Genomic DNA, 21,755 nt, shown 5'->3' on the forward strand with positions numbered 1-21,755 from the left:
CCGATCTCCGCAAGGGATGTGAGGACTCTAAAACTTCACCAGGGCCTCCATCAGCATATGGGTGAGTAGATAATGGCTGAATTTTCATTTTTGGGTGCACTATCCCTTTAATGTATATTAATATTTACACTAATTTCTATATTTATTTCCTCGTTTATTTATTTCAGGATTCATTTCATAGTCATATTGACAGTTCATCAAACTTAGTTTAGTACAAAAATAAAAAAAAATAAGAGCGACAGAGATGAAAAGTACAGTGTGAGGATGTATAAATATATTTCATGATTATTTATATGTCATTATTTAATCAATTTGATGCTCTGAAAGCAAAACAGTTTCATCGCCAATGAGTATTAGGTTAGAAAATACAACATTTGCCAAATTATGCCCTGACTTCCTGTATAAACCACTTCCAGTCCTCTATCCGAATACAGAGACAGATAATGTTGTTGGTTGAACAGATAACAGATTATGACATCTCTGTAAACATCTAATCGTCAAATAAAAAGGAAAATGTCAAACTGTTTCTGCAGACATCCTCAATAAAAAGTTGTGCATTTAAGTATCGCCCTCTCCTGGTACAGTCTGCACTACTGGACACCTCTCATACATATTCACTTATCTGTATGAAATGAGCAACGTCCTGCTGCCTCAGCAACTTAAATAATCCTGTAATGCTGTAGATTTTAGGAGGATATTATTATAATTCTGTAGACAAAAGACTTCTTGATTTCTCTCATTATATTTATATTTTTCTCTGTTTTATATTTTCTTACGGGACATGAGAGTGATGGTGCTGGGTTGCTCTCACACCTTTTCATAAAGTCACCTTAAAAAATAGTTAATAAGAAAAATCAGAAGTATCCACAAAATATCCAGACATGCTCTTTGTGCAGTTATTTCCTGCCGCTCTGTGTGTGTCAGACGCAGCTCCCTCCCTCTCCCTCTATGAATCAAAACCCTCCACTGCTGCAGTGGTTTTGCATCATTACACAACACAAGCAGAGGCCACGTTCGCTCTCTGCCAGCATGTTGTGCTAGAAGTGATCCGTCTGCTTTCCACTAGCCAGCCCGGCTTTTCTGTTTACACTAAAGCCCTGGAAAGGTTCTCAAGCTAAGTCACGTAGCAACACATGACTCGACGAGAAAAGGCATGGCGGCGGTGCCAGGAGGGCTCCTCTACAACTCCACACGGGGCTCACGGTGCTCTGAATAAATGCTGTAATGTGTGTTTTTTTTTTTTTTTTATATTTAGAGCGCTGACTTTCTCCCACTGCAGGTCTGTGTAAGAATCCGTGGTTTAATGAAAACAGCTCATACTGTGATCGAGTCTTTGGCCCGTGTCTGAACTTGTTGACTCTCATAGAAAGCCTCGCTTATTGATTCTGCTCCTCTTAGATGAAAAGGCTTCTGGCCTGATTGTGCAGTAATCCTGTTTTCTTTAACTCATGGGCGTGTGTGTGTGTGTGTGTGTGTGTGTGTGTGTGTGTGTGTGTGTGTGTGTGTGTGTTATTGGATCACATTACTTCAAGTGTGCCTACCCAAATTTCTCTTGTAGAAAGGTGACCTCTTTGTAAGGAGGCAGAGTTGGAGATCCAAACACTGATAGTGCATGTCGAGTATTTGTAATGTTATTACAGTCTGTGATTGTCAATTTTTGATTATATTTAATTAAATGTAATCTTAGTATAATTTGGAGCTGCACCAATGTTCCTTTTTCTGTCCCAACACCAGAAACTGGCCCTGTGTGTATCAGTTGATACCAAATACTGATCTGGTACCAGTGTTAAATTAAAAAGCTGTGTGCCTCACTGTGAGCTGCGACTAACAGTTATTTATTTTCTGGATTAATCAATTAGTGTTTTGGTCTCTAAAATGCCATTAATGGCAACTAAATGTTAATCAGTGTTTCCCAAAGCCCAAGATGACGTCCTCAGATGTCTCGTTTTGACCACAACCCAAAAATGTTCCATTTATTTTCAGAGAATTGTAACTTTTTTTCTTTTAATTACTTAAGGAGATGGGGACTAATCGATTAACAGAATAACTGTTGCAGCTGTAGTGTGGATGTGACAGGGATCATTCTTATATGTGTGAGGCAACATCAGGCTCGACTTCAAGTGTGGCCTGAACTTGGAGGCCAGGAAGAGCAGTCCCAGTGACAGGAAGTGTTAGAAAACAAGGGAAGCCCGTTGAGGGAGGAATAAATCACGACCCTCATGACAACGTTTTTGTCTCCTTGTGTCTGATTGTCTGTAGGGGGTGACACTGACCTCAGGCTATTCTTGCCTGCTGTTTTTTAGAAAAGACAGAGGTCCTGGAAATGTAATGGCAGCTGCCTTTGGCTTCTTTTCCTGCAGTATCTGAGTCCAACGTCTCCAGTTCATCAGAGACGAGTGGAGCAGGAGGAACACAGGGGAACATCTGGAAAAAGGGGGATATTTCAGCTTTTCAGAGTAAATGCAAAAAGCAGCAGGTACACAATGGACATTTTGGCGAGTATGAAATGCATCAGTGTTAGCAGACTTCTGGGTTTCGCTTTGATTTCGCTCCCAAGAAAATTCATTATTTGCTTGTCAGTGCCAGACAGTTGCACGGTCTTCTTCAAAGGGATAAACTATGACTCTCTGTTAGTCAAAGCTGGACTCTTTGCTAATAGACCGGCAAGGACTGTGCACATCTGAAACCACTGCACGCACCTTCGATTATTCTGTTTAACCTTTTGAAGTAGAAAACACACACATCATAGCAATCTTGCTATTTCCAGTATGAGAGAAACTTTAAATCGCTGCATAAAAACTTTGGAAACCCTTATGGGGACATTTCAGAATCAGTTTTTCAGTCCTCTGAGCAAAAGGTATGAGCCCTTTCTTTCTGTTATCCTGAGTGCCATATTCCTTCTGTGCCTTGTCAGGTTCATGCTGCTGTGATCAGTTCATATTGAACTCAACAGCTGTGAAAGTGATGCAGGGCCGTGCAAAGACATTTTGAAGGGCAGGTGCTCATGCGACAAAAAAGGCACCCCTCTCGTAATTATTTATGAAATATAAAGTTCATACAGTAGCACATCTTACTAACATATTTGTTTATTTCAATTCTCAAACAGTTTTCATTTGTTTCTGTTGCCTGACAAAGGAACTAACTAGCCAACCGGGGTTCATTCTTTTTCATTGGCAACACTATTTCACACCAGAGTAGCCTACTTGTTAACAGGCTAATAAGCTTAGAGGCATTTTAGGGTCAGAGAACATTTGAGGCTTCAACTTGAATGTCTGTTGTTCAATCAGGAGAGACAGAAGAATAAAATAAAGATGAAGTTTAATGCGGAATATAAGCATACAGATTAACAGATGAAGTAGGCTACTCAATTAACTTGCTCCTGAAAGCTGCACCTCTTAGCCGTCACAAATGCTTCAGTATTAGGTGTGCAAAGTCATCTAGTGGGCCGGATTGGACCCTTTGGCAGGCCGGTTCTGGCCCTCAGGCCCATTGTTTGACACCCCTGGTCTAGACGCTGGTGGAGGTGGTGGTGGTGGTGGTGGCTGATGACTTTGGTTGATGACTGATGAGGCAAAATGAGGCTGCATCAGGGAAGAGTAGGCGGTGACGGGGAGGTGGAGGGCATGCACAGCTGCAGCATGAAAGGACTGCAAGCAGAAAAGGAACCATATTTAAAATGCAGAGCAGTGAGATCATAGGCTGACAGAGAAGATGAATGACTGTGACAGTATGTAGTAGCTTGTTACTAAAATGTTGAGGCAGAGGGTACTTCCTGTAGCTCTGGTTGAGGGTGAGAGGCTGTCAGCAAGTAGTTTGTTGCTCACAGGGAAATGTAGATCTGTGTGGGTACATGAGACCCTAAAAAAGAGGGTGGGTCACAGGGAGTACCACCAGTTGGTCCAGGAGCTTCGCCTCCATGATGGCTGTTTCCAGGCATATTTAAAGATGACTCAGGGGCAGTTTGACAACCTGCTGTCTATCGTCAGGCCGTATAGCTCTGGGTATTCAGCAACTGCTACCACCATTTTCTCCTCCATTGTTTACCCACAGTAAACTTGTTGTTGTGACCACCACAGAAGGCCCCCCTCTCAACATGGGCCGCGAGCAAAAAGCTTTACTCTCATTTAAAACTTGCAAAAAGCCACCTCTAGCTGCTAAAACGTTCTGTCTTTCGCCTCTCTGTCTGGCAGCAGCGTGGTTGCTCTAAATATTTCTACTGCTTTTAACTGTTCAGTGACTCTTGTTTCTTTTTGGATACTTGCTCCCTTTGGCACTGTACATGTCACTCCTCCTCTGTTAAGAAACAGCAACTATCCACTGTTTGTGCCTGTTTGACCCTGACGACACAGTCTTTTCCCTCCCATTTCCTCTGTAGCTAAAGTTAGCCGCTGCCTTGGCTTATCAATGTGAAGATAACTCAGTAGGAAGTACTTAGCTTAGAGTCCAGCAGCCTAATGACAATCTTCTTCTCAGTCAGTGCGCTCATTACGACTCTGATGGTACCAGTGATGTAACTTGTAGCCTGATTAGCCTCCCTTATTTATTCAGACTTTTATTTTGAAAATAGATGACGTTGTGACAGTGGAGGTGTTTTCCCAGTCCAGAGTCGTCTGTCTGTTGTTCCTTTCATGATGATGCAGATATTAAAAGGGAAGCCACACTCATAGGGTTTTAATAAAGCTGAACAATGGGCACCTTTGTGAGGCCGTGCAGAATCATAAACCCCCTCCAGCATACAGTGTTAACATCAGCTGCAGCCTCCTCTCTTCCTGTGGTGTTGGGACAGAGTTGGTGCAGGTTAATAGTGCTGTGTTTTAGTTTGTACATGTGTCCACGCACGCAGTAAATGACCAACAAATACCAGACTAAACCTGGTGTGTATAATTAGTCTATATTTAGGAGGTCCGACGGAACGATGTTATCATGATACTAAAGTCACTATAACATATTATTGCAATTTTAAACATTTCGCAATATTCTATAAATATAAATTGTGATAAATAATGGCCTATAGTCACCACAAGAACCAAGTGAATTAGACAAATTTGGTAACAGTTCATGTAGATTGTCCGCCTTCAGACAATTGAACTATCAAGTCTGACAATTAAGCAATTGTGTTGTAAAATCTCAATTAATAAGCTGTTGAAAAGTTACAAATACTCTATAAACTATATGTAGGCTATATAGGCTATCCACATAAAGTGTTTCTATAACTTACAAAGCTGATGTCTTAACTGGAGATGGTGCTCAAACTCTCTTTTGGCGCTGTTCAACGAAGCTGTAACTCCTCAAGTTTTAACTTGTACATCAAAATAAAAGTCTCTGTTAAATCTACATAGTGTTTTACAGAAACATGTGAAGCCCTATTTATAACTTAGCACATGCAGATGTCACACCGTAGCTTCTGATTCTGTGATGAAAGACCTGACGCTAATAAAAATTTCCTGCCAAATACTAAAGATAACGTGATCTGTGTTTTGGGGTAATTTCAGTGAGATTTGGTTTGAAACAACAGGTGTAATATTTGCTGTTAGTCAGGTTTTGTCCTCTTTTATTTCACTATCAGGATGTTTGTAGACACTTAAGTCCTGTCTTTCAGTGCCAGCTTGTATGGTTCTATGTGCAGAGTGGCAGTGTTTGTCTGTTGGCTCGTCAGTCCATGAATTTTTGTTCATGGTTTCCAGAGGCACCAGAATGAGGTCACTTTTGTGGTCTACTCTGATGTCTGTCAAATAAAGATGAAAATGCCTAAAAATTGTTTAATCTAAATCTGTTTTAAAAAAAAAAAAAAAATCGAGGGCCACCACTGGCCCCTGGGTCACACATTGAGCAGTCTCGGAACTCATCGGCTGTATTTGGCGTCTGACTTCCAGCAGATTCCAACAGGTTTAATTTGGGCGGAGGAGGCAAATTTCCGTTTACGACTTCCGTTTATATATAAGTAAATATGCTGAACCATTGCGATGGATTCAGAGTTTGCAGTGACGCCAATTATGTTCCGCCTCGTTAGTTCACCGCACAGACCATTTAAACCTGGCAACAACTACAGCCGGCTCAAACGTGATTGGTCAATATCACGCGGACTACAAACAGCCTACAACCGGAAACCAGGGCTCTTCCACTCTTCTTCCGGAGGCAAGATCTCCGGGGTTCATTCACTGAATGTAGAGTCTGTATATAGAGACTACACACTGAGTAACTATGATCTAGAGCAGTCGTTTCCAACTGGTCCAGCTGCAGGGTCCAGATTTCTCCTAAGCCATTGGTTTAAGGTCCCCACAGTTTAATATATTCAGCATCATACTTAATAATAATAATAATAATAATGATAATAATAATAGCTTTCATTTATATAGCACCTTTAAAGAGACCCAAGGACGCTTTACAGAAAAACATAAAAAAACAAAACAAAACAGAGCAAGATAAACAGACTAGCTGCCAAAGGCCTGTGTGAAGAAGTGTCTTGTCAGCGCAGACTTGAAAGTGTCGTCCTCTGCATAACAGTGGAATTGTAGACCATGGGGGCGGATGATTGAACCAAGGGGGAGCATGTAGATGGTGAAGAGGAGGGGTTGAACCAAGGGGGAGCATGTAGATGGTGAAGAGGAGGGGACCAAGGACGGAGCCTTGCGGCACACTGTGGTTAACTGGGGCAGGGTGGGAAGTGAATCCTTGTGTTTGGCATGTCCTTGCACTACTTTGCCATCTCTGTCAAGTAATGGCACTTCAAAATAAAAGCTCTGTGCCAGAAATTCACTGTACTTAAAAATAAATAGCATTTTTTCACAAACTTGACACATTCGTGAGTCATTGCGGTCCATTCAGAATAGACCTGCAGCCCTCTTTTGGACTGCGACCCACCAGTTGGTAACCACTGATCTAGAGCCACTAGCAGGTCTTAAAAAGGTCTGTAAAAATGAATGCATGTGTTACAGGGTGAGGAAGGAGTTGTTGGATCATAAATGAAATCAAAAATATATTTGGTCACTTTCCACCTCTATAGTGGTGAACCACTACATTAGAGGGTAACGCTATTTTCACTCAGACTTTTCCAGCTCAGAAACATTTTGGTTTTTGCACAACTGCTTAGAATTCATCAAAAAATGTTCAGGTGAACTGCTGAGTTGTCCTCAGACAGAGTGGAATATTGTAATCCAAAGTGTTGGCCAACAGGGTCATCTCAACCTGGAACAAAGTCTGAGAGTGAAAATGAGCTGTCGGTTGTCATGGATGTTCATGAAGCATCTGCTGCGTCAGAAGTCCAAGGACAGAAAAACAGGTGATAAGTCCTCTGCTGTCGTCACACAAACAGGAGAGCACATTCCCATGGGACTCAGACAAAGAGTATTTTGGACAGGGAAGAGCCCTGAGCAACAGGAATGTCATTCAGCCGCTAAAATGAACCTCGGGCTGCTGCTTGTTGACCTCGGCTTGTCTGGGAGGGCTTGTACACAAGTTCAGGAAGATTTTCTGCTCATTAGGCACAGATAGTTGCTGTATTCATACTGTTCTGTGTCGTCGGTGCCTCTCTTTACCACCTGAGTGCCTAGTTATCAGAGGGAAACCTGAGGTCACCAGCTGGCTGTGGCGCGAATTCACAGACACGATGGAATCTGTGGACAGGGGGCGGGGCGGTACTGTACGGCGGTGTACTTTTAACACAAGCTCCGTGCAATCGAGGGGGATTAGCAAGCGTAGGAACAAGTATTTATCGCTGGGGGAGACCTTTCAGGGAGGGCTTGGCTTTGTGAGTGGCTCAACAATGAGAAAAATACTTCAGGTTTCCCTCCTCAATGAGAGAGCGCATTCCTCTTTTTGTCAACACTTCAAAAACAAGTGGGGTGTTTTGCATTTCGCAGTCATTTGTGGCTTTTGGAACAGTGGTTTTGGTGATTTTTGTAAAACAAGCATATAGTTGAATTTGTCTGTTCAGGTGAGCGGGTGGAATAGAAAAGAACGGGGTGGTTCAAACATGGATGCATTACATTTGTACGTTATTATGTAGTGGATACTTTGAAACTTAGGTACAAAGTCACTTGGTTATGGTTAGAAAAAGATTATGTGTGGGCTTAAAATCCAGTTTTGGTGGCACAGTCATCACTGTACAAGCCATCTATGCCTTGCTAAAAGAAAAACAGCAACGTCTTGGGAAATACAACTGCTTTTCGTTGTATGCTTTCTTTTTGATACTGCCGGAAACTCAGCAATGTGTCTGTAAAATACAACCTCTTTTTTCGTTTCATTTACTAACAGGAAACACAGTTATGTCTCGTTAAAAAAACTGATGCTTTTCGTGGCACCTTGGCAGGAAATGCAGCAATATCCTGGTAAAAAAACAAGTGCTTTCATGGCACAATCACACCAGGAAATGCAGCGACCCTGAAAAACACCCACATTTGGTGGCTAAAAAGCCACAGTTTTGTCGTTTGCTGGTCTCAAGCAGTGGTCTGCAGCTTGGTGGGCTTCTTGCCTAGTTGATGTGTCATCCACCATCCCCTCCACCTCCCGATGACAATGTCAACTCATATACCATGTCACTTTAGAAACGTTATAGTTTGTATAAAATGCACAAATGTAGCATGTCCAGGGTGCAGAAATGTACAATGGTAAATCGACCTGCACTTGTATAGCACCTTTCAAGTCTTCTGACCACTCAATTCACCTGTCACAGTCACATTCACCCATTCACATACAGTCATACACTGGTGGCCGAGGCTACCATACAAGATGCAACCTGCTACTCAGTTTTAAGCACTCTCACACACCAATGGAACAGCTATTGGGAGCAAGTTGGGGTTCAGCATCTTGCTTGAGGATGCTTTGACATGCAGAGTGGTGGAGCTGAGGATTGAACTGCTGATATTCGGAGTAGTGGATGACCTGCTCTACCTTCTGTGCCCAACATGCAAATGCCAATATTTTCTTCCTCCGACTGAGCTGTGTGGTTACAGAAATCTCAGGGGAGGGTTAGGAAAAGAGGGTTGGGCTGCTTGGTGAGATATTTTTGACCTTTGGTGCAACAAGGTGAGTCTAACACAAAGATATGTGGAGGAGGAATTAAAGGTTAAATCAGCCTAATGCCAGTGGGAGGTTATTGACACACATCCATCCATCACATGCCATATTTTACCACTGACAGTTAACCTGCAGTTACAGAACAACACCTACTGGCCCGAGGCTGCTGCAAATCACAGCTGTAGGCGAGCCAGCATATCTATTAGTTATTAATAATCAATCACACACAGTCCCACCTACAGGTGACCAGGAGCATTTGAACTGCAGGTCCTCAAGTTTACAGTGAGACTCAGAGGTTAGACAGGCCTGCAGGTCGCAGCTTAACAGATGTCACCTTGACCTGCAGCATTGTTGTCATTCAGCTCAGTGCAGTGCTGTCATCACTCCGCCCAACGAGGCGTGAGTGATTTGTAGAGGGTCCGCTCTCCCTGCTGCACTCTCTCCACTCATCCTGTCACCTTAAATAAGTGGAAAATTCTCTGGCCTAAAGGTGCGTGCATTCCTCCTGCGGCATCTGTCGGGATATTTTCAGCGTAACACACCCCAGCTGTGGCTGCAGCTCTCATCCACATGTCTTGTCCTCTGTGGCGTTTCTCGCCAGCGTTGCTAAGCTAAACATTGAGCTGATGGCACAGCAAACTGTCCTCCTCCCAACACGTACATAAAGTCTGGAAGATGTGTTGTTTGCTCTGAGAGGTGGTGTTTTCAGATGCTGGCTCTCTCTTCCCAGCGGCTGCAGATTAGCAGCTTGTTGCTCCCCCTTTCTCACTTTTCTGATTTTCCTTTTTCTCTCCCCTCGCTGCGACGACACACAGGCTGTGTTCTGGCTCTGCGTAGTTACTGTAGGCATGCTGGGAGAACTGTGATTCGAGCATCACCGCAAAACTTTTATACACAAACATTGAGATGTCTACAGTGCCGCTCGGTGGGAAGTGCCTCTCCAAAATAGACGCTGTTGGAATATCACCTGCATGTGTATATGTGTGGATCGCAAAACATGTCCCTCTTAAAAAAGTTCCGGCTAATATTTTGTCCAGAGTAGAATTTCTTTTTTGTTAAAAGCTGACAGAATCTCGTTGTTCCTGAAGCAGTTTCAATTAACATTTTAAAACAAAGAAAACTAGTAAAGCATCAACCAGGAATTTAGTGGAATCAACTAATCTTTAACCATCAGTTTAACATACATGTACGTTGTATTAATTTCACCGGTTTAATTTAAAGTTCTGAGACTTTATATGCACTCAGTAGATAAATTTCTCTCTAATTGTGGTCGCAAATTTGTTAAGAAAACCCTGTAAGTGAGTGCTTCTCCTTTTGATTGCATAAAAAAGTCTGAGATCTTAAACTTAAACCTGTGAAAAATGAGATGTTTACATTTTTGTTCAGGTGTAGATAATAATGGACAAATGCACAGGTATCCATGGTTACACCTGCATGCAATGCAGAGAGAAGGTTTTGTATCACAAGACAAAATTTGATTGACCAAATTTCAATTTTGACTTTATTCTCAACATTACGACCCTTTTCTTAAGCCTGACACTAAAACTGAAAGTTTGACTTTATTTCTAACATTTCAATTTTATTCGTTACATGTAAAATAAAAAAATAAAAAAATCTGGCCCTTGGATTCTTCCGTACAAAAATGACCCTTGAAATGAGCTAATTTACACAGGAAACATGGGGTTAGGGTTAGGATCGTCTCAGCTGTGGGAAACACTTGTTTAAAGGCAATAATGATTTGTAGGCTGCAGCTAGATAATGTATTTCCTGCAAGAGAAAGACAGATAATTTTCTTTCACAAGCAGCTGCGTTTTTATAATTGTGCACACACACACACACATATAAACATGCATAAAACACTGCACATGTACTATGTTAGCGTCTATGCACGCTAGGCTGCTTATCTGCTCCCTGAGGGCGAGCACGCCACACTCTTGCAGGGCTGCTCCCGGAGAATGCAAAGTGTTTGCGTCTCAAGGTGTTCATATTAGGGCGGCACATCTCTCACTTGTCACTTCAAAGGGAGCGCGTCGGGGTCAGCGTTTCGTCAGGCTGTCGTCGGTGCAGACGACCGCAGAAAAAAAAGCCATCCTAAAAATAGAACGCCGTGTCATGCTCATAAAGACAGACAGAGCCCAGATGATACCATTCTGTGCCAAATGGCTGTTATTAAAATGCCTCCATCCCAACCGGTTGGGAGACACCTTCAGCTGGGTGTGGGGGGGGGGGGTGATGGTGTGTGTGTGGTTGCAGCCTTGATGAGGTGGGGAGGGATTCACAAAGAGTTGGGACAGATCTGGAGATGTCGTCACATAGAGTGGGATGTTTGCGCACTTCCGTTGCAGCTCAGATTTTTGGCATTACTGCTCGGAGTTCATTCTACGTTCTTACCCTGCCTGCAGAGCTGAAGACGTTTTTCCACACATGGATGGCAAATAGGATCATATGATGAGTGCTTAATGGCCCTCCAGTTACAACTGTACTGTATCACTGCCTCTCCCCGATGAATGAGGCGTTCATAGGGCAGTAACTTATTATTACTGCAGTATTAGTCCTTTGATCTTCCAGGAGTTTGAACCCTGGAGTTTTTTAGGGGGGTGGCTTGTCAAAATAGCTTTGCAGATGGGATCGGGCCTGGTCTTGCCCCGGCTATGAGAAGAGGAGGCCTGGAGGTGTACAGAGGAAAACCTGACTACAGAGGCATCACACTGCAGTCTCACAGACCAAAGAAATCATCTGTGATCTTATATTTATAGCTAAGCTGGGGCATTTTGGCAAGGAGAGTCTTGTGCCTCAGCCCAGTCACCAGACGAAAATGTTGGTTTTGTAGATTTTGGCAAACCACCAATACGTTACATTTGCGCATTTCACACATTTTGTAAGAAACCAAACAAATTAGTTCCTCACAAATGGTGGCGTCATGTTACCACTTAACACAAAGTTACGTAGGTTAGGTTTAGGGGAAAAAAGAACATGGTGATGTAGTACCTCAAGATAACTCAAAGTTCACTTGGTTTCACATGGGACATGATCACCGGTCTCCTGGGTAAAAGTCCTGTTATTGTTTGGCCCATCCAACACCTCAACCTGCCTTGTTACAGAGGACTTTTACTTTTTATACTACTTCCTTTTGTACTCCCGTCAATGCACTGGTCACCTGATTCCCAATTACATTTGTTATACACAAATTGCTGGCTCATGATTGTGCGGGTTATATACAAATTCTGGTGCATTACTTCTTCGTAGGTATACATACAAACAGTAGGGGGAGGGGATGGTGGCTGGTGTGACACCTAAATGAGACGCCTGCCAAGCTGTAAGAGACCAATAAACAACAAACCCAGTTGTTTTTTAGTTAATCATTAGCCCTTTTTAGATAGCAGCAAGCCCCTATCTCCTTTATAGATAGTGGAAAGCCCAATCAGTCTTTTTTCAGCATTGGCAGTATAAAAACAAAATATGGGAGTGCAGCAAAATGCCACCTACCTAATTTTGTTTATACAGAATATGCCTTTTTCGGGGCAATGGGGGGCGTGGGCAAGTAACAAAACGTGTAGCTCAGCGTGTGACGTAAACAGTGACGTGGGGGGGAAGCCGCGGCTAGTCAGTCCTTCGGCGATTCTCTCGCAAGTCGGCCCGTTCTTCACCGTCCCCGTCATCTGACGGTTAATGGCCTTTTCGTTTGGTTCTTCACCGTCCCCGTCATCTGACGGTTAATGGCCTTTTCGTTTGCGAGGACAAGGAGGGCGCGTAATTCTTTGTCTCTCCAGTTGCTCAACTTTACAGTGTCTGTCAGGATTGCGTTTCCCTCTTACTACTAGCTGCTCTCTAATTCCTGCTATCAGCTGTTTCCTGTTTATCCACCACCAGTGGCTCGCACGTGCGGCGTCATCAACAGCTCCTCCCACAAGTCATCAACAGCCCCTCCCGTTGCGGAAGGCCGCGTCGGTCTAAAAAGGTTCCACCAATATGACTACCCTACAAGGCGGAAAATTGGGCACCTCAGATCAACTCGCCAATCCAGTTCTGTGTGTCTAAACACTCGCAGCTTGCCGGCAAAACGGCCCAACATTCGCCAAAAATCTGGCAGTGTAAAAGGGGCTATTGCTGTGTTTCCAGCAGCTTTTTAGCCCCAGATGTGGCTGATGTTTTAGCAACCTGTTGCTGATTTTCCAGCGGGAATAGTACCAGAGAAAGTGGTTGTTTTTTACCGAGATATTGCTGCTTTTCCAGTAGGTATTTTGCCACCACAACCGGGCATTTTAAGCCAAAACATGATCTTTTCCTTACCATAACAGTGGTTTCTGTGCCTAAACCTAACCACACATAAAACAGCATTGTTACAGCTTTAAGTTTCAAGCCTTAAGGTGTGGTATTTGCTACATATCCATGTGCAAATGTAACATATACTTTGTTTGCAGTAACGTACAATGCCAACACTTTCTCTGTTTACTGTGGGTTTAATTGAGAAAGAGGAAGCCCAGTTTTGTCTGCATGAAAAATGGGGGCCTGAATGTGAAGGTGCTGCCCTTGAATCTCCGTTCAAGAACCACGATAAAACACGAGATGTCGTTCTCAGCCAGGACATTCCTCTATTAATGACAAAGGCGACTGGTAAGCCCCGTGGTGAAACATGAAGAGGGAGAGGAGAAGGGAACAGAGAGCAGGAGAGAGTCAGAGAGGTGGAGAGGTGAATGGGTTGACTCAGAGGAGTGGCAGGCGAGGCCAGAGGGCGACCCACACCAGTGCTTCAAGGTCAGGTTTACCAGGTCACAAACAGGACTGTTGACAGGAAAAATTTGTTGCTTTGATTTGACTCCTTCACGTCTTTCTCCTTTCTTTTTGTTGTCGCCAGCCGGTCCTCTCTCTGCTGCTCACACTCCCCCCCCCCCTCTGTTTGCCTACCTCCACCCTCCCATCCTCTATCGCTGCGTCTGGCACATCCCAGTTCTCATTGTGCAGGCTGAGCCGCTGGCCCTCTTTAAGATCTGCATTAGAATGTTGTTTTTATATAGCAGCAAGCGGAGGCATGTGGAGTCTCTTTTGAACTGCTCAGCAAACAGATGGAGGTTTTCACGCTGCCTTTATGAGATTAAGTGAAACATTCCCATAAAAAAAAAAAAGACATCTCCCCGTGTCCCTCCGCTGTCTCACTTTCTCCTTCCCTTTCTTTCTGTCTTGCCTCTTTTACTCTCTCCTCTTTTTTTTTGTCTGGCTCGCCTCAGGCTTGGGCAAGGGCACGCTGCAGCTGAAAGTGAAGTGGAAAGTAGACAGGTTTGTGTTACCTATAACTACTTCCCCAGGCAGGCAAGCGAGCACTGAGCATCTCCCAGAGTTTAGAGCAAACAGGTCCTGTGAGTCCGACACTGCAGGCAAAGGGAGGGAGTTCTCGTTTCTCCTCTGCAGTATGAACCTGTTTAACTCTGACTCAGGTAGCTTAGTGCCAAGTGCCCCCCCACCACCCGGCTTTGGCTTTTAACAGGGGTTTGACAAAACAGATTCACAGGGCAAACAGTGAGGCTCTGCAGTATGTAATTCACTGGGATACAATGAGACTATTTAGACTCTGATTTGCATGGGGTAGATGCCTCACAGCTATCAATCTTTGATCTTTGATTTTTTTTTATTATTTTTTTTTGATTGACCCACATTTTGTGGGAAAATGTTTCAGAGTCCAGATAAAATCCTTAAAGTCAGACTGACTTACCCACTTACCTCTTTAAGGTGGTGAGTAAATATCTGACATTAAATCCTAATGTCCTGAATATGAGGCGTACTCATGACCTAATGAGTCCAGTAGGCCTACAATATTTAACCTGTCTGTTGTAAAGCCAGCAGGAACACATTTTTAACCATGCTAGCACTGTAGCTATCAGGCTGTTTGGTCCAGACTGAAATATTTCAGCAACTATTAAATGGATTGCCATGAAATTTGGTGCAGACACTCATCCTACCCCATTTGTGCCGCCCCTCCTCCACTGCAATTGGACAGCTGGGTAAAAAGTGACAGTGACAAGTGCAGTGTTTTACCCAAAGTTAAACATTTTTCAGCTCTAGTACCCCTTCTCCACCTGATCACCCCTGGTTCTTAAACTGGTCTCGTTCATGATTCCTGGAACCTTGATACTGTCTCATGAACCAGCCCGTGTTTCCACTGGACTTGAGTGGAACTATTTTATTCACAAATGTGTCATCAACAGAGGGCGGTAAACAATGCACAACCGAAGTAAACTAGACTAGTAGAATCGCAGATTGCATCGATTACCTGGGAATTTTAATTCTGTTACTACAGATATTTGTTTTTATCCAAAAAACAAGCGCGAACCAACAATAAATGAGACCACTGCACACTCTTTAACCATTTCTCACTTGACTTCTCCACTGCTACCTCTTCCTCACTTTCCAACCTGTAGAATATGATATGCCCACTGATGTCATCACAGTTCGCACTTCAGGTCAAGGAAAACCGGCTATTTTTGGGTTCCAGCAGTTCTTAACCAATTTATTTTGGGTTGAAATACTCTGAATGGCTCAAATTAGGTGCAGGAACCAGAACAGAACTGGTTCCGTATTGGCGACGTATCACTGACCAGAAAAAAAAAACACCGAATGTGAGGCACTCAGCGCCTCGTCACTCTGCTGGCATTTGTAGCAGTGTAAAAATGCGATGCTCTAAGTGCATAGAATTAACAAACTACACTGACCTCAGCAAAAAAATGCTTTTCTTTTTATGAAAGTCGAGTTGTCCCTGTCTTACACATGTTGTTGTTGTTCTTCCGTGCTGCTAGACGTTCTTCTTATTCTTTTGGCATTTAAGGGCAGACTACAATACTTGTAGGTGTATATGCTTCCCCATCAGGTCTGGAACAAGTTCATCTGTGTTACCTGCAATACTGGAGAAAAATGAGTACCATCACGTCAACTTCGTACTAAAGTATCAGTTCTTGTGACATCACTACCTTAAGGATGAATTGTAATCACTTCACTTGATTCCCGAACTTTCTTCTTGTGGCATCATCTGGTCAAACTTTGAATGTATCATTTAAAAGCACTGCAGTAGTTAATCTTCACAGAGATGCTAGTATGGCCTCAGACTTTTATACCGCATATCTCTGTTTGGTTTTTCCCCCTCGTACCCCCTCGGTATAGACAGGATTTTCAGCTGATTCAACACCTTCAAAGCAACACTTGCTAAATCCTTTCATCGGCAGCCAAACAGAGGAACGTCTGCATTTTGTCAGCTGTACAGTGGCATTTTGGGGGCCCTTTTTTTGTTTTTTAAATCTGCAGATTTGTGCAGGATGTCCTATGTCATGCAAGTGGCTTTTCTCTCTGACAGATCAGTAGTCTGCAGTGTTTTAACTCCACCTTCTATCAACTCAGCTCGCTCTGAACCTCAACTGAGGCGGTACCAAAAAAGTTCTGGGCACTATCCACAACTTTTACGAATGAAAATAAAAATTAAAAAAAAAACAGCAAATCGAAATGAGTAGAACTATGCAGTGAAAATGGAGCATTTGTCCTGTCTGCTGCAGCCTGGACCAAAGACTAGTGTGAAAGTCAAGAGCGCTGCGATACCAGTCGACTGAATGGTGTCTGACTGACAGTTTTAATCTCCCACTTTCAAGGGACAGCCCCAGCCAACGCTATATAAAACTGGTGAAATACTCAAACCAGCGACCTCAAATAAACTACAATGTGGTAAAGTTAATTTTACTTAAAGGCTCTGAATAACTCTTTCACCACTGCCTATAAATGAAAGACATTCTCTCCTGTTGTTACAGGAATCATTTGAACTAAGAAATTAAAAGCTAAATCTGTAGAAGCATTGAGGTGTGAACCTGCAGGTATAAAATCATTTTTCCACTGCCTGTAAATCTCTACCATAAGTGTTAAAGATGTGGTATGTCTTATTTTCATAATCAAATAGACTTAGCTGAGATGTGATTTGCATTGACCTACAGTCAGTCAGACTGTAAAGCAGAGTATTTTTGACATTTTAAATTTTATTTGTGTCTCATTTACAGACAGTGTGTGTGTGTGTGTTTGTGTGTGTGTGCATTTGTCGCTGTGCTGGCTGTGTGCATGTGTGTGTGTGTTTGCTCTGCAGAAAGACACGGCTTACTGCACGGCCTGTTCCAAGAATGAATTCCTGGAGGCTTACAAGAGCTGTTGAATGAGATGGAGGGCTCAGGGCAGGAATGATGGGAGGGGAGGAGAGGAGGGAGGCTGCTCTCCACTGTAGGAGGGTTGTCAGGCTCTCACTTACAGGCCTGATTAAATAACAGGATGCTTTATGAAAACAAGAACATTATCTGCCTCTTAAAAGGCCGGGAAAGGCCCTCTAATTGGCTTCCCCCGAGTCTCTGTGTTGCCGCCCGTCGATGGTGAGAGAAAAAATCCTCTGCCATGCCTCGGCCACAAACGGAGAGAAATTATGCAGGACGCTTTCTCTCCCTCGTCCAGTTATACTCTCATCCCTGCTGTAGGAATGTATCAACATACCGACACAGAGCCTACAAAAGGCCGTCTTTTCCCACTCAAGGGAGGATTATTCCCACCTGAATCTCTTGATTGAGTGCAATACAAACAATAAAGAGATAGTGGCTCCTCTGTGGGATCGGACAGCTTCTCATGTGGCGACTTTCACAGCTGAGGTTTTTAAAAAATGTTTGGAGAAGTGAGAAGAAAGCGTCAGAGGAGGGTTTGGTATGTTTGTGTTCTCCGACAGATCTGACTCTTTACATCTCTTTCCTGCCACGCAACCCAGGTGGTTTATTTAATTATACTTATTACAGTCAAGTGCTGCTTTGATGAAAGTATATCGGGATAGTTACAACTGCGATTAATTTGAGAAGTGTGTCATGTGCTTACATAGCTTTAGTTGTTCAAATAGATTGTACAGTGTAGCTGTAGAGGTGCTGGTCAACATGTTTTTTACCTCTCCACAGCTACCTGATTCCCCCTGTTTTCAGTCTTCATGCTAAGCTAAGCTAACCGTTTAATGGCTCTAGTTAGATAAAAAAAAAACGATAAGCGGGATTCATACATGGAATCAATGCTGTATCTACAGCGTAGACTGTGTAGATGCGTACCTATGGCGTAGCCTGATGTGCACCTCCCCAGAAATGTAACTACATGTTGCAGCAATGCAGACCTCCTGTTTATTTTTCCAAAGTGGAAACCATTTCCCTCAGTGGAAACTTTTGATTGTGACTCTTAAATTAGGCTCAGGAGAGACAGTTAAAAGATTAAAGTCTTGACTATTAAACCTTGTAATGGGCCAGCCTTTTTTTTAGCATACATGATAGACGTCAGAGGTATGATCTGACGGAGTTGAGAATTCTCTTAATGCTAATCAAAATACTCATTTTTAAAACATAGTACGGTTTCAATTCAATATGATTCAGGGGTCTGTGATATTAGGTGATATTAAATGCCCATTTAATACAGTCTGTTACAGAAGACGCTGCCACCCCTTTCTTTTTTTCTTTTGGACATTGAAGACAAAAACAACACATAAATAATAAGTACAGTAAACTTTAAACAGACTCCACTGACACAAATAAAGACTCTCAGGGCTTTCTGACAGAAATCTTTTTATTTTCATTTTCATGGTTTCACTTTGCATCAATGACAGTGGATCACCGATCATTAAATTGATATATCAATCCAGATCAATGGATCAATACACCCCTACTACATATCAGTCCGGACAGACGGGGGTTGTAAACTGTAACTGCAACCTGACTGGTCGGTGGAGGCGCACAGGCACGAGGCAGTGATTCCAGTCTTCTTGACATGTTTACTGGCAGTTAACCCTCTCAGTGCCCAGACTTCAAACTGGCTGGGTTAAAAAGTGAAATTGGAGGTCACATGGTGGCGTGTCTGCGATGAAGTCAGGGCTCCATCATCATCTGTCACTGGCAGATGAGACTGATGTGGCCCGCCGGCTGCAGGCGCTCGCCTCTTTGATGTTTCGAGGATGTGTTTAGCGAGCGATAGTGTATCAGATGACTTTGGTCTTTCTCTCTGTCACCCTGTGCTTTGCATTTCAAATGTGTGTCATGCATGGTGTAGCCAGGGCGTGCTAACGAGAGGGGGGCGGCGAGGGACAAGGGAAGTGCGGAGAGAAAGAGAGAGGGAGTGAGTTCTCTAAATGACCTCTGCTACCTCCAGACAGGCAGATCAGGTTCATAACTTTTTCCAGTGTCTCTCTGCACGAGAAGGGTGGCCAAGCCCAGGTTCTGGATTTAGTGTTTCAGTGTGTGTGTGTGTGTGTGNCCCCACCCCCTCCTCCTCCCCCTCCTCTTCATACATTACTCGCCCCCCCTCCAGCGGCCCCACATCAAAGTGCCCCTGTGAGTAATGGATACCCAGCAGGGCCACACCCTTCCCTCCTCCGAACAACTCAACTGCCGCTGAGCCAGTGGCGAACACCCGGCAATCACAGCAGCACACACTCACACATACAGCCATTATTCACACTCAATTAGACTTAAATATACAGCTTCAAAGTTGGCTAAACAATATTTAAAGCAAAGCCATGTAGTTCTGGTTATTTTTTATATCATTTATTTCAACATTACTTTAAGTGTATAAGTGATAATTATTTGTCATTATTTTCCAAATTTTGACACATATATTAGGGTTAGGTTTGGATCGACTGTGGCCTTTGGACAGATCAGGTGTAATGATGTTTAAAGCTTTTATATATGAACGTCCATTACATTCAAGCCCTTGCCAAAGGAGTCAGCAGGACCGTGTCCGGTCTGTGACCATGAATGTCACATTAATCCAGTATCTATTACACTACATCATCACAGAAAATTCTCCCCATGGTCCAACCAACCCGAACAGAGCTGAGCCAATCTGTCTTTTGCTTTCACGCCCTGTGAGATTGGAATGAGCTGCAAGGCAGACTTAACTTCAAATCTTTGATCAAAAGTACTTCAGATTCAGTTTTCACACTATGAGAATAACAAGGGCCGTTACTTGACATGACTCTTTTAGCCTCAGATTCCTGTATGTTTTGTGTCATGTTTTGTCAGAGTTTCAGATAATGAGTTATGTAAACAACCCAGTCTTACTTCAAAGTCGTCGGAATCCAGTGCTTGGGCAGTGATTTGCGGTGTCAGGCACTGAGGAAAAAAGCCGTCCTTTAATGTCGGCATGATGCGCAGCCAGTCGCCATGATAGTTTAACAGCGCTCAGGGGCGTCAGGGGGAAACACAGCACGACAAGAACGAAAGTTAAGGCAGCGAAAGTCCGAATAGGGCGGGCAGGAGGGGTGGTGTATTGGTCCAACAACGTGAGAGAGCAGCGTTTGCACCCTGTAAGATTATAAAGCCAAACCCTGTCCTAAACCCACCCACATGCGTTAGTTGTTGGACGAAGAAATTGTCAATTCGCGATGTTGTATCGACGTAGTGGTTTTATTTTGAAAGAGACTGTATGTAAACTGAATTTCCTGTGAAAATGAAAATGTATTTTGAAAGAAAACAATGCATGTAACAGGCAGAACTTGACATGGTGTCCCAGAACAACGAACGCACCCAGGGTACCTTGCACGTCGTATCTGGACGTGGAAAGTCCATGCCCAAACATCAATATGTGACGAGGTTGGAGTGAGAATGTGTTGATGTAAAGGTAATCCCTGTGAGTAAAAACTTTATATTATTTCGGATCATATTCCTACTAGATTATGTCAGGTTGTGTTTAGAAGCTGTTTTGAACAGTATACCGCTATACCTCGTTACAATCGGCTGCAATAGATGTACAGAGACACCAAGATAAAGAAGACCTGGAAATGCTGACCACTCCAGGCTCTTTTGGGAGGGGGGCTCAAAGAGACAGGAGTGTTGTAGACTGGGGGTGAACACAGGTGTTCCAGGACAGACAGTATGAGGAAAATAAAGAGTTTTTTGATGACTTAAGAATGTAAACATGTTGTAGTGGAAACCCAGAATACAAGTATGAACCTGAAAATGAGCATAATAAGCCCCCTTTAAACACAATGTCCATAACACCAGCTCAGACTGCACCTGTTTTCAGTGCCACTTAAACCCCCTCCTATTATCACCACCAGCCTTCGCCCCCGTCTGCTCCTCATTTAGCCATGCGGCGTGTCCCAGTGCCTCAGTAATGGTTCCAGTGTGCCGGGCCAGTCAGGAGAAATGACAGAGCAGAGAGTCGGCCTCAGACCTGTAGGCCCGGAGCTCTGCACTCTGTCATTAGACACTTTAATGCAGCAGCACCACAGCCTGCTCGCCTCACTCCGTCCTTCTCTTCCTTTTTTTTCTGTACCTCGTTCACTCTCACTCCTCATTCCCACACATATTATTCCATGGTATAATTTACTCGTGCACTGAATGATGTGGATCCTCACGCTGGGAAAAGACAAGTTAAATAGAGTCTGGTGGCATGTTTTGAAGGAGGCGGGAGGGGAGACCGAGGAAGTGCAACATCAACAGGTTTATGGCGGAGTGTGTGGTGGTGTGTAATTAACGGTAATAAAGATTTTCACTGTAAGGACAACCGTGCTCACTAATTAGTTTAGGCTGAGACTGAAATGTCTTACTTGCTGGTTGTGCTGATAAAAAATGTCTGACTTAACATGGTGATTTAGTTAAAGGATTACTTCACCTTCCAAATGACCATTTGTATATCAATTACTCAACTCGTGTCACGTTGAGTTCGTGAAAACTTTTTTTTTTTTTTTGCATGTCTCCACAGTGAAA

General features: G+C 43.4%; 1 protein-coding gene across 1 annotated transcript in view; it reads left to right on the forward strand.

Moving 5' to 3' along the window:
- LOC126387654 (E3 ubiquitin-protein ligase RNF43) overlaps positions 1–21,755 on the forward strand; it is a 114,449-nt gene that overhangs the window by 76,359 nt on the left and 16,335 nt on the right. The gene's annotated exons all lie outside the window — the stretch shown is intronic.

Source organism: Epinephelus moara, chromosome 3 (genome assembly GCF_006386435.1).
Source record: "Epinephelus moara isolate mb chromosome 3, YSFRI_EMoa_1.0, whole genome shotgun sequence".
Taxonomy (NCBI): Eukaryota; Metazoa; Chordata; class Actinopteri; order Perciformes; family Serranidae; genus Epinephelus; species Epinephelus moara.